The sequence below is a fragment of the Cibotium barometz genome, chromosome 32 (genome assembly GCF_041138505.1).
Source record: "Cibotium barometz isolate CiBa-2024 chromosome 32, ASM4113850v1, whole genome shotgun sequence".
In the NCBI taxonomy this organism is placed as follows: domain Eukaryota; kingdom Viridiplantae; phylum Streptophyta; class Polypodiopsida; order Cyatheales; family Cibotiaceae; genus Cibotium; species Cibotium barometz.
In genome coordinates, this window is record NC_141077.1 from 28,327,272 (window position 1) to 28,338,989 (window position 11,718).

Here is an 11,718-nt window from a genome sequence, read left to right on the forward strand (position 1 = left end):
TTCATGCATAAAGCCTATGCATAGCCATAAGCTTCATAAGATTTATGTGTAAATCTTATGCTTTATGCATATACATAACCATAAGCTTATCATTGTGTAAATCTTATGCATGAAGATTTACGCATAACCATAACCTTATGTATACGCTTTATGTAAAAACCTTAGACATAAGCTTATGGTTATGCTTTAATGCATGAAGCTTTACGCATAACCATAAGCTTATGGTTATGCATAATGCATAAGCTTTACACATAAAGCTTATAGGTATGCATAATCTTTATGCATTAAGCTTCAACTATATGCTGTAAGCTTATGCATAAGTTTAATGCATAATAAGTTTAATGTATAAGCTTATGCATAAGATCTATGCACAAGTATAAGCTTCAACTCATACATTAAGACTATTATGCAATAAACTTATGCATAAGAATAATGCATAAAGTTAAAACTTAATACATTAAGCTTATTATGCATTAAACTTATGCATAAGTTTTATGCATTAAACTTATGCATAAGTTTTATGCATTAAACTTTAAGCATAAGGATTTCTCAACTTTATGTTCTTTGTTTCTTTTTTTCTAATGTAGAGCAACCTACCAACCAAGAGTTCACCACTTCAGCAAGTAAAACCATGCCACTCAAACAAGAGAGGTATGCTTTTTCTAATTTTATTTTTATGATTTTTCTTGCATAAGCTTCATATATGCATCCATAAAGTCTCTATGCATAACCATACGCTTATGCTTATGCAACATAAGCTAGATGCATAACCATAAGCTTATGTATAGTCGTTATGGTTATGCATAAGCTTTACACATAAGCATAAGGTTTACTAAGCTTATGCTTATGTGTAAAGATTATGCATAAGTTTATGGTTACGCATAAAGCTTCATGCATAAGCTTATTGCCTTATTAGTTAATGTAGATGTGCTTTTGTGTGGCTTTGCACATGGTTTTAACTTGTGTTGTCCAGCATGTGTGTCTTGTACTCCTTCCAACTTATGTGTTTTTGCATGGCTTTGCATGGCTTTGCATGGTTTCAATCAAAACAGGTGAGATAAATTCACTATTTGGCTTATTACCCTACTCTTTGAGTGTCTTCCATTTGTTGCTATTGCAATTATAACGAGCTCTATGTTGTGTAAGTAAGGATGGCGAAAGTTCTCAAGCTCTCAAGTTGTGGCATCTCTCGAGACAACCCATCCCTTATCACTTCTCTCAATGCGAGGGCTGCATTTGAAGAAGCTACCACTATATTATCTAACCAATATGGCCCGAGTGTTGCTACTCATTTCGGGCCAGTGACTCCATTACTACCCCAAACACCCGCTAACATAACTAATCCTCCAAAGCACTCTTTCCTTTGCTATCCCTAACACTCATAGTACTCCTTCACAAAACCATGCCCGCACTACTCCTTTACTAACCCCTCCCTGCTCTACTCCTTCTCAAACCCCTACATAGACTGCTTCATATCAATCTAGGGATAGCGGCATTTCTTGTGGAGGTTCCTTAGGTAGGAGTGGGGGCTAGGTGGATGTTTTGGGAGTGGGAGTGAGAGGGCCATTTCTCCTCCCTTCACACACCTCGATCCAAAGGGCCACTTGTACTATGTGATGAGTTTAGATGATCAAGTTTTCATGGATGAGTCCAGCATGGTAGTCATGAAGCACTTCAAACATGTCATGAACTCCACCTATAAGTCTTGCTTTAAGAGGTGGAAACAGGAATCAGGTCAAGACTTTAACTATGTCCTCAAGTGCCTAAATGAGGGATTCCCCAAAACGCTCAGAATGAGCGGTTCTCTAAGGAATGGCTCGGCACACAGAGATAATAAATCTCTTCCAAAATAAGAGATCACGGATTCGACAATGGGTGAGGGACATCGTGGCACAAAACAAGACTATTCCCCCACCACCTTCTGGGTGCACAAGCAAGGAGTGGAGAAAGTGCATTGTAAGAGAGAAAAAGGTGTGGAAACAAGAATAATCAGCATGCCACTCACAAATGAAGAAGTTTGGCTCGACGCGTTGGGGTTTAGGTGGGAAGGAATATTTTGTAAGTTCTCGAATCCTTCACACGATATTAGTTGTTTCTTCTCATGTTTGTGTTTATTCTAAATGAATGATCAATTTATGGCTTCTCTTTTTTTACAAGAAATTCTTGCAAGGGTAGAAGTGGAATGCTGACACTACCATCCAAACAATGGGCTTAGCAAGGGTTGTGTGCGGGCTAATTTATCACCAAAGAGTAGTTCAATCAAGCTATCGAATGATTCTGGAGAGGACAAGGTACTTCCTGGTGCCAACAACAAGGAAGGTGAAGATGATAACAACAAGGAACATCCTGTCCATCGTGATGAGGACCTCAATGCTGCCCCAATTTCCAAGCATTTCATTTTGTTATCTTGTTGTTTTGCCTATGATAAGATATTACTCTTTTTTGCCCCAATCCAAGATGTACTTTTTCAATGATTAAGTCTCAATCTTGTGCAAAAGTTATTTTCTTTCATCTCTCAATGTTTATATGTGAATATGATTGTCTTTACTTTTACTTGCACATACACAAGCAAGAAAACATGGGGCTTCCCTTACATACACTATAGAAACTGCAAGTAGCAGTTTTTCTACATTACATGCAAGGGAACCCCTTGTTTTTTTTGTTGTAAGCCTAGCCCGACTACTGGATCGATTACAAGACTGACTACTGTACTGGCTATTTCCCAGCTCTACCAACCTAGCTACAAGCTAGATAATAGTCGAACGCTCATACTGGATCCATAGCCCTGAGCCAATAGCTGTGCAATGGCAATTTTTTGCCTATGCATATTAAAGTCTAGAGAAGGCCAAAATGACCTATGTGACAAATACATAACTAACAAACCATATCGATCTTTATCTAAATCTATGGTCTAAAAAAGACGTACATGAAAACATCCTACTAATTTACTTGTAAATCTACAATTGAAGCATCAAAGGAAATTACCTCCATTAAAAATCACATGGTAATGGATTTTTTAAGTTTTGGCTTGGGTTTTTCTTTTTAAAAATCCTCAATGAGCACTATACCTTCACAATAGACTACCTATTTACCTTCTTCTCAAGATGCTCTGGACCTTGGCTAATTATGTATTCTCCTTCTTAGAGAGAGAGAGAGAGAGAGAGAGAGTTATATTAACTTCTACGAAAGGTCAAAATGACCTATGAGACAAAAAAATAACATGTAGACCATAGAAATATTTGAGTCAAATGTGTGGTCCACAGCCAAAGAAAAACAAACCTTCAAACAAAGAGAAAAAGTGTGTTAGTCAGCTAGGAGAGATATGATGCCAAGGACCAAATATATTCACCAATAATTTGTGCTTAGTTTTATCTGGGGTTTTGGTTTTTACTCCTCAATGAGGGCTCTACCTTCACGATAGATGTTTTTTCTTTACGAGCTACTCAAACCTTGGTTGATTCCACGTTCTTCTTCTTGAGTTGCATTGGGGTCAATTTCTATGTAATCCATATCTACGTGTCTTTAAGCTTGTTTGATTGTTTAAGAGCCCCAATTTCCTCATATTTTTGAGGTGAGTGATTATCGCATGGTTACCTTGTTGTGACACACAGGCATATACATCTCATTCAATCATTAGCACAGCTTCACGTTATTATTTTTGTTAATGTACTTCTTTCTCACTGTAGCCACCCTAGCTGCCCACTCCTGTGCTCACCTTGGTCCTTCACTTTTGGACCGGACAAAAGTGCCAGCTACCTTGGACCAGTCTAGCCCATTACATTGACACATGGGCCATTGCACCACTTGCACACCGACACTACAAAAATGCACCACTTGTCTCTTATGCTTACTTAATGAACACCATGCTCCTCGGCAATGATAGCAGGGCCACTTGACACATGGGCCATTGCACCACTTGCACACCGACACTACAAAAATGCACCACTTGTCTCTTATGCTTGCTTAATGAACACCACGCTCCTCGGCAATGATAGCAGGGCCACTTGATGGTCACCCTTGGACAAGTCCAAAGGCCAAGTGGCATTGTACAAAGGGATATAGGATTGTGTGATGGGGATCATTCTAGCAATACTAGTCTCATCTATTTTCATGTTCTGTTGTTCTCGCAAATCTCACTGTTCTTGCTCATTTACATGCTCTTTCTCATTTGTGTTCTTGTTCATTTGTGTTCTTGCTCATGTGAGTGTGTTCTCTGTTCTAGTGAGCTATGCGTGCGCCCCATAGCTCACGTCCCTCCTAGCTTATGATAACTCCTAAGGGCACAGTGTCCTGGAGGGGACCCTGTATGCACTATGGTGTACACTATCCTAGGCGTGTCAGGCAAAGAGGTGTGCTACAGGTATGCAAAAAATTTGGTGATCCTGTTGGGGAACTCTAGTGTTTGAGTTTTTGTTGAGTTCATGATAGTATAGTGTCTACATGCCCAATACACATTCTCATGCTAGTACGGCTAGTGGAATCAAGAGTCCTCTGTCTATACGTTGCTACAGTCGTAGGAAAGTCAATTTTGTATCATTTAGAACTCCTCCACCTCTAACCATGGCTACTAATAGCCTCGGCAACAACCAAGGGAACCCCCAACCGGAACCTCTCTCCATAGTGTTGGGCCGAGTCAATGTCAACTTCCCAATCTTCAAAGGCTCTGCTTCAAAAGATGTGGATGACCATGTGCGGCATTTCCTCTCTATGTGCAAGAGCAGAGGCTTGGACAGGGAAGATGCCTATGTGGCTCTCTTTCCGTCCACACTTGAAAGTTCCGCAAATAAGTGGTTCAGCCAATTCCTAGCTGATCATTTTACAGATTGGGCCACTTTGAGGGACACCTTTGTCCAAATATTTAGGTTGGGCAACTATGAGGACCCCATTCTCCAAGAACTAGGAACTCTACAATTACATCATGGAGAAACAGTATCTAAACTCATGACAAGAACCACAGTGTTGGTGTGGCCCCGCCTGCCAGCCTACCCTAGTTATTTCATGGTGCGACAATGGGTGTTTTGCAAGCCTTGCCTCGAACCACCCAACAAAAGATCCGAGAGAGTAAGCCGGTCACCACCTTGTTGGAGTTTTAAGACCTAGATTCGCGGCGGCTAGAAAATGCAAGGCAAATGTTTCAAGGCTCAACCTCATGTGCTACAACCTCACTAGAAGATCCAGTGGCTATCCTCAAAAGAGAGCTGGAAGTTTTGAAGCTTCAAAAGATACAGGGAGAGGATGGCACCTTGGCTCAGCTGAAGAGGGAGATTAAAGCACTAAAAGGCCAACAAGAAGCAAAGCAAGGAGTATGGTGTGCCATTTGCCAAATGCCAAGCCATACTCCACAAGAATGTTCCAAAAGAAGATATTGCACCTTCTGTGTCAAAAGCAGCCATGAAGACAAGGATTGCTACTATCTCAAAGGTGTCCGCCAACTTCACCACAACAACAACAACTTGCACCTGCCCAAGCCACTATTCACCACACTACAACTTATGCCCCTTCCTCCCCACCAATGTACCACCAATATCCTACTCCTTCCACACAAACCTATGCACTTGCCACTCCTTCCTATCCACACAAGCCCACCCCACCACCATCATACCTTCCACCTCTCATCCCTATCCCACTGCTTTCGCCGCCCCTACACCAGCTACTCCTCCATGGCCACCTTGTCCCACGAGCTCCCCGTTAATCTTCCAATCCTCTATTATAGGCGTGGCGAGTATGGACATTACCAAAATCGTTGTTCCCTCGCTCGAGACCGTACACCTACTTTTGCTGACCCTGTCCAGAGAACAAGAATCACTATACCCTCGCCCAAACAACGAGCATCAACCTCCACTGACTTCATGTTTCCAACCCCACCTATTGCCCATCTAATCTCAGTAGAAAATGAATCACCACACACCCTTTACATCCCATCTTCGTCCTTGGGTATAACCCCTTCACCACGCTCCTCAACACAACCTCAGCACCTCACCACCACTGCAGTTGTCACCCATGCTCAATCCAAGGCCATGGGGGGGCATAGAACCATTATTTGAAGAGCAAGGGGAAACTCTTCTCCTCTTCATCATAACTTGGTGGATCACACATTTTTGGAATCCTTCAAAGAGTTACAAAGAGGCTTCCCCAATAGTAGATACACCTGCGCCAAGAGTCCCATTTTTTCCTAGCACCACTACATCAATATTCTCCATGTGGACCCTCCTTCAAGAAACCCAAGCTAGGGTGTCCATGTACCAATTACTAGGGGCATCAGCTATATTGCTAGAGAGCAATTAGGATAACTTCTCCACAAAATGGAAAAAGAAGCCTAAATCTACACTCCATGTAGTGGGACTTCAGATCACTCATCCGGCCAACTTCTGGGTCCGCATGGCGGACCAGCGTGAAGTGACACCCCTTGGATTGGTGGAAGGAGTAATAGTACGAATTCAGGATACTATCTTCTTACTTGATTTTGTGGTTATCAGGCTTCCAACTGTTAAATGTGCTTACTCCTTACTCATTGTGGCAGACCTTGGTTTAAGAGGTGTAGGTGTGATGCATGATTGGGGGAGAGATAAGTTATACCTTCCTCAATAGTAGGGCTCCACGGAATTTAAATTGGAGGAGGGACTAGATCAAGGCGTGCAAGGATACATTAGGGTTCACACTATTCCCCTCCAAGAAGGTACCAAGCCAGTTAGGGGGCGCGCTTACAAGCTCAATCCAAAATATGCAGAGGTGCTCAAAGTGGAGTTGGAAAAGATGAAATCTGCCAAAATAATATCACCAATGGAACACTCAAAGTGGCTCTCCCCAATGGTCATCACACCCAAAAAGAAAACAAATAAGATTCATGTATGTGTTGATTTTTGTTCTCTGAATAAAGCCACAATCAAAGATGTGTTTCCTTTCCCTTTCATGGACCGGGTTCTTGAGGATGTGGCTGGGCACAATCTCTACAGCTTTATGGATGGTTTAGTGGCTACAACCAAGTGGCAATCCACCCGGATGACCAGGCAGAAATAGCCTTTGTAACACAATGGGGCACATACTTCTACAATAAGATGCCCTTTAGCCTGTACAACGCGTCGGCCACATTTCAACGCCTTGTCACTAACATCTTTAGGGAATTTCTCCTCACTTTCCTTCGTGCTTTCATTGATGATTTTTTCAATTTCACTAGTACTCACTTATCTACTTGTATATAGAAGCCTTTGTTGAACACTTATCTCAACTATCATTAATGTTCACCAAATGTAGGTCCTCCAAGCTGCACCTTAACCCTTTTAAGTGTCATTTTCTAGTAGTGCAAGGTACCCTCCTTGGTCACATAATCTCTGCAAGGCCTTGGACCTGACCTCGACAAAATTGTAGCCATTCTCATATTTCCCCCTCCCATCAATCCCAAAACCACTGAAGTATTTGTTGGCCACACTGGTTATCACAAAAGATTCATAAGAATGTATGCTGACATAGCCCTACCATTAACCCATCTAGTTAAGCCCTCCACTTCTAATGGTCCACTATAGAATCCAATGCTTTTGCTTACCTCAAAAAACGCATCACTAAGGCTCCCACCATAGAATCCAATGCTTTTGCTTATCTCAAAAAATGCCTCATTTTGAGGCTCCCATTCTCATTCCACCTAATTGGTCCATCATCTTCCATGTCCAATACAGATGCCAGCCAAACTACTATTTGTGCAATATTGGCCCAGTCGAGCTAGGAACATCAAGTGCACATGCCAATCTACTATTCTAGTCGCTTACTCAACCAAGCAGAAGAAATTACAACACCACAGAGCAGGAAGGTCTAGCAATTGTCTATGCCTATCAAAAATTTAGGCATGATCTTTTGGGTGTTCATTTCATTGTCATCACCGACCATCATGCCTTGAAATACCTTCTAAGCAAACCGCAAGTGGCAGGGAGGGTGTGGCGGTCGCTCCTCCTTTTTCAATATTTTGACTTCAAAATTCTTCTTTGGTGTCGGACAAACATCACGTCATGGCAGGTCATCTTTCTAGAATCGACTCTGGAGAACCATCCACACCCTCAGGTATTGATGATGACCTACCCGATAATGTCCTTTTCAAAGTTGATGCTACCCCCGGACTAGTACGGCGATTTGCTCTTGCTTTTGTCTACAGGTTCCTACCCAATTGGCCTCTCCCCCAAAGACAAGCAGCATCTGCTAGTCAAAAGCATGCCCTTCCAACTTGTGGCCGATCAACTATACAAAAGCAAGACATGACAGGATTCTCCGTCGGTGTGTCAGTCCTCTCATGAGGTGCCACATTTGGTGGAAGATACTCATGCTGGTCTAGTCAGTGGTAGACACTACCCGAGTGTAACCACAGCCATCCATCTTTTTCAATCAGGTTTGTGGTGGCCCACCATGTTCAAGGATTACAAATAGTTTGTCATGTGATGTGACACGTGCCAAAGGTGTGGCCCAAAGCCCACCAAACAATCCCGTCGTCCTCTACACATTTCTCTCACATGGTCCCCCTTTGAGAGCTGGGGAATTGATTTTGTTGGGCCAATTAAACCCACTTCCCATCCAAGCAGGTGCAAGTACCTTCTAGTGTGGCCACAGATTATGCAACAAAGTGGGCGCAGGCTCAAGCCACAAAATATTGCACTACCCAAACAATGGACCAATTTTTGTACGAGCATATCTTCACCAAGTTTAGATGTCCACTTGAAATCACAAGCGACAGAGGTTCTCACTTTGTCGATGAACTTATCTCCACCCTTCTCGCCAACTACCAAATCTTCCATAGAAAATCATGTGCCTACTACCCCCGAGCCAATGAACAAGCCGAGAGAACCAACAAAGTTTTATGCCAACTTTTAAAAAAGATGTGTTATTAAGAGACTAAGGTTATGTAGAAGGGGAAGAGAAGGGTGTGAGTGTGAAGGGACTTAAGGTCCACTAGCTCATCTATTTAAAGGTGGAGCTAGGAGGCATTTTGTATAGAGCAAGGCCTAGTTGTATTCAGAAACAACTTAATAAGCAAGATATTATTCTTGTATTTTGTGAGTTCTTCTCCTCCACACACTTGATCTAGCATGAGCACCACGTTTTCTCAACATGGTATCTAGAGCCTAGGTTGATTAGGCCCCTTGTGGTGTAGATTAGGTCATTCTTTTTCATTTTTTCCTTATCGTCTACTTGTGGGGTGTAGAGGCCATATCTTGGGGAGATCTCAACATGGGAAATGAAGAGGAGACCTGGGCGCATGCATTCGTACTGTCAATCGACTGATTCCTTCTCTCCTCGCGGCGGCATTACCACCACTGGTGCAGCCCGACAGTTTCTGGCTGTAGGTGTGGTCGTACAGCAATACGCCACCTACAGTCCATTACAGGCTGCATAGCCTTAGGGCTTGTGAAGCCCATTGAGTCAAGAGTCTACAGTTCAAATTTGAGCTTGATTGGAGGTCTGACGTGCCGGCTACAACAGAAAAACCAAGCGGCCCTTTATCAACTCCATGGAAGCTTTCCATTAAAGCTTCAAGTTTGATTTTTTCTTGCTCTAATCCTTCCCTCCTTGCTCTAATCACCCAAGTGATGTTGTGAATGATTGTTGCTGATTCTTCTCTTGAGTTTAAAGTGGTGGCCAACCACATGAGGTATCCATAAGCCTCATTCTCATCAAGCTCCATCATCAACATCACCTTCAAGGTTTCAAAGCTTTTCAAAGTGTGCTTCTGAGCACTAATAGTGTTGATTTAACACTAATGAAGTTTCTAATCCAACAAAGGGGAGTTATTCTAAGGTGTTTTTAAACACTAAGAGTGTTATTAAACACTAATGGTGAATCTAATCACCAAAATAAGTGTCATTGGACACTAATTGTCTTTACTGTCACTTGCAGGAAGAAAACATGCGGCTTCCTTTACATGCATCGTAGAAACTACCAGTCGCAGTTTTTCTACAGTACATGCAAGGGGAACCCCCCTTTTTTTTTGTAAGCCTAACCTGACTACTGGCTCGACTACAAGACTGACTATGTATCAAAATACTCTCCTTGCTATTTCCTAGCTCAACCTGGCTACAAGCTAGACAATAGTTGAACGCTCATAACCAGGCCCATAGCCTCGAGCCAGTAGCCATGCCATGGCAATTTTGGACTGTGCATATTAGCATCTATAGAAAGCCAAAATGACCTATGACACAAATACATAACTAACAAACCATATCGATCTTGAACTGAATCTATGGTCCAAAAAAGAAAAATGTACATGAAAACATCCTACTAATCTACTGGTAAATCTACAATTGAAACATCAAAGGCAATTAATCACAAGGTAATGGAATTTTTTTGAGTTTTGGCTTGAGTTTTTCTTTTTGAGAATCCTCAATGAGCGCTCTACCTTCACGATAGACTACCTATTTGCCTTCTTCTCGAGATGTTATAGATGTTATGGACCTTAGCTAATTATGTATTCTTCTTCTTGGAGAGAGAGAGAGAGAGAGAGAGAGAGAGAGAGAGAGAGAGAGAGTTATATTAACTTCTACGAAAGGTCAAAATGACCTATGAGACAAAAACATAACATGAAGACCATAGAAATCTTTGAGTCAAATGTGTGGTCCAACCAAAGAAAAACAAACCTTCAAACAAAGAGAAAAAGGGTGCTGATCAACTAGGAGAGAGATGATGCCAAGCACCAAATACATTCACCAATAATCTGTGCTTATTTTTATTTGGGGTTTTGATTTTTACTTTGGTTTGCTTCTATGAAACTCCTCAATGAGGGCTCTATGTAGCTTCACGATAGACGTTTTTTCTTTGCCAGCTGCTCAAACCTTGGTTGATTCTACATTTTTTTCTTAAGTTGCATTGGAAACAATTCCTACACAATCCATATCTTTGTCTTAAGTTACATTAGGGTCAATTCCTATGCAATCCATTTTGTACCAAAAGCACTCACCCTCAACGCATTTGTATAGTTTATAGCATATGAAAATTTGATACCATATTGAACCAAAAGTACTTACCCTCATCCCATTTGTGTAGCTTAATACACTTTTATTGCTTGAATTCAAGACATGAGCATTTTTGTGTCTCACAACTCATTACTAAAGTATTATCTTTTTCATGTTACCATACAAAGGATTGTAAAAGCTGCCTTATTTTCAAAAGCTTATGATTATGTTATCGACGATGACAGTAATTGTAAAACCCTAAAAGACCAAGTCAACATTGGAATACTAACATTCTATAATAAAACCTTTTCTTTTGAAATCCAAGCTTTAAGAGTTGTGCTCCACCAACGAAAAAAAGCTTCCTAAATAATAAAGGACAAAGAGAAAACTCGTTAAAACTTAGTGTGCTACTAACTTATATATCCAAAAAAAAAAAAAGCAAGTTATGATTTAACAATCAAGGAAAGTTGTGTATGTGTGTAAACACAAGGAAGAAAGAGGAGGAAAGAGAAGGAGAGAGGGAAGTTGCTCATTGGTTTTGAAAGAGTTTGGACTCTCATGGCTAGACACAATGTTTACTATGAAGTTGAGACAGAAGAACTATCCAATAGAAGTGACATCTATGTGTGCATAGGCGTAAAATATAATGACTTTCAAGCACATACAACACTAAAATTAAGAATGGCAAGCTAATGACTTTCAAGCTCATACAACACTAAAATTAAGAATGGCAAGCTTCCAGGCCCTCGTTACTTTCAAAAATCCAAGAGGCTCAAAACATTGAAGTGTCTCA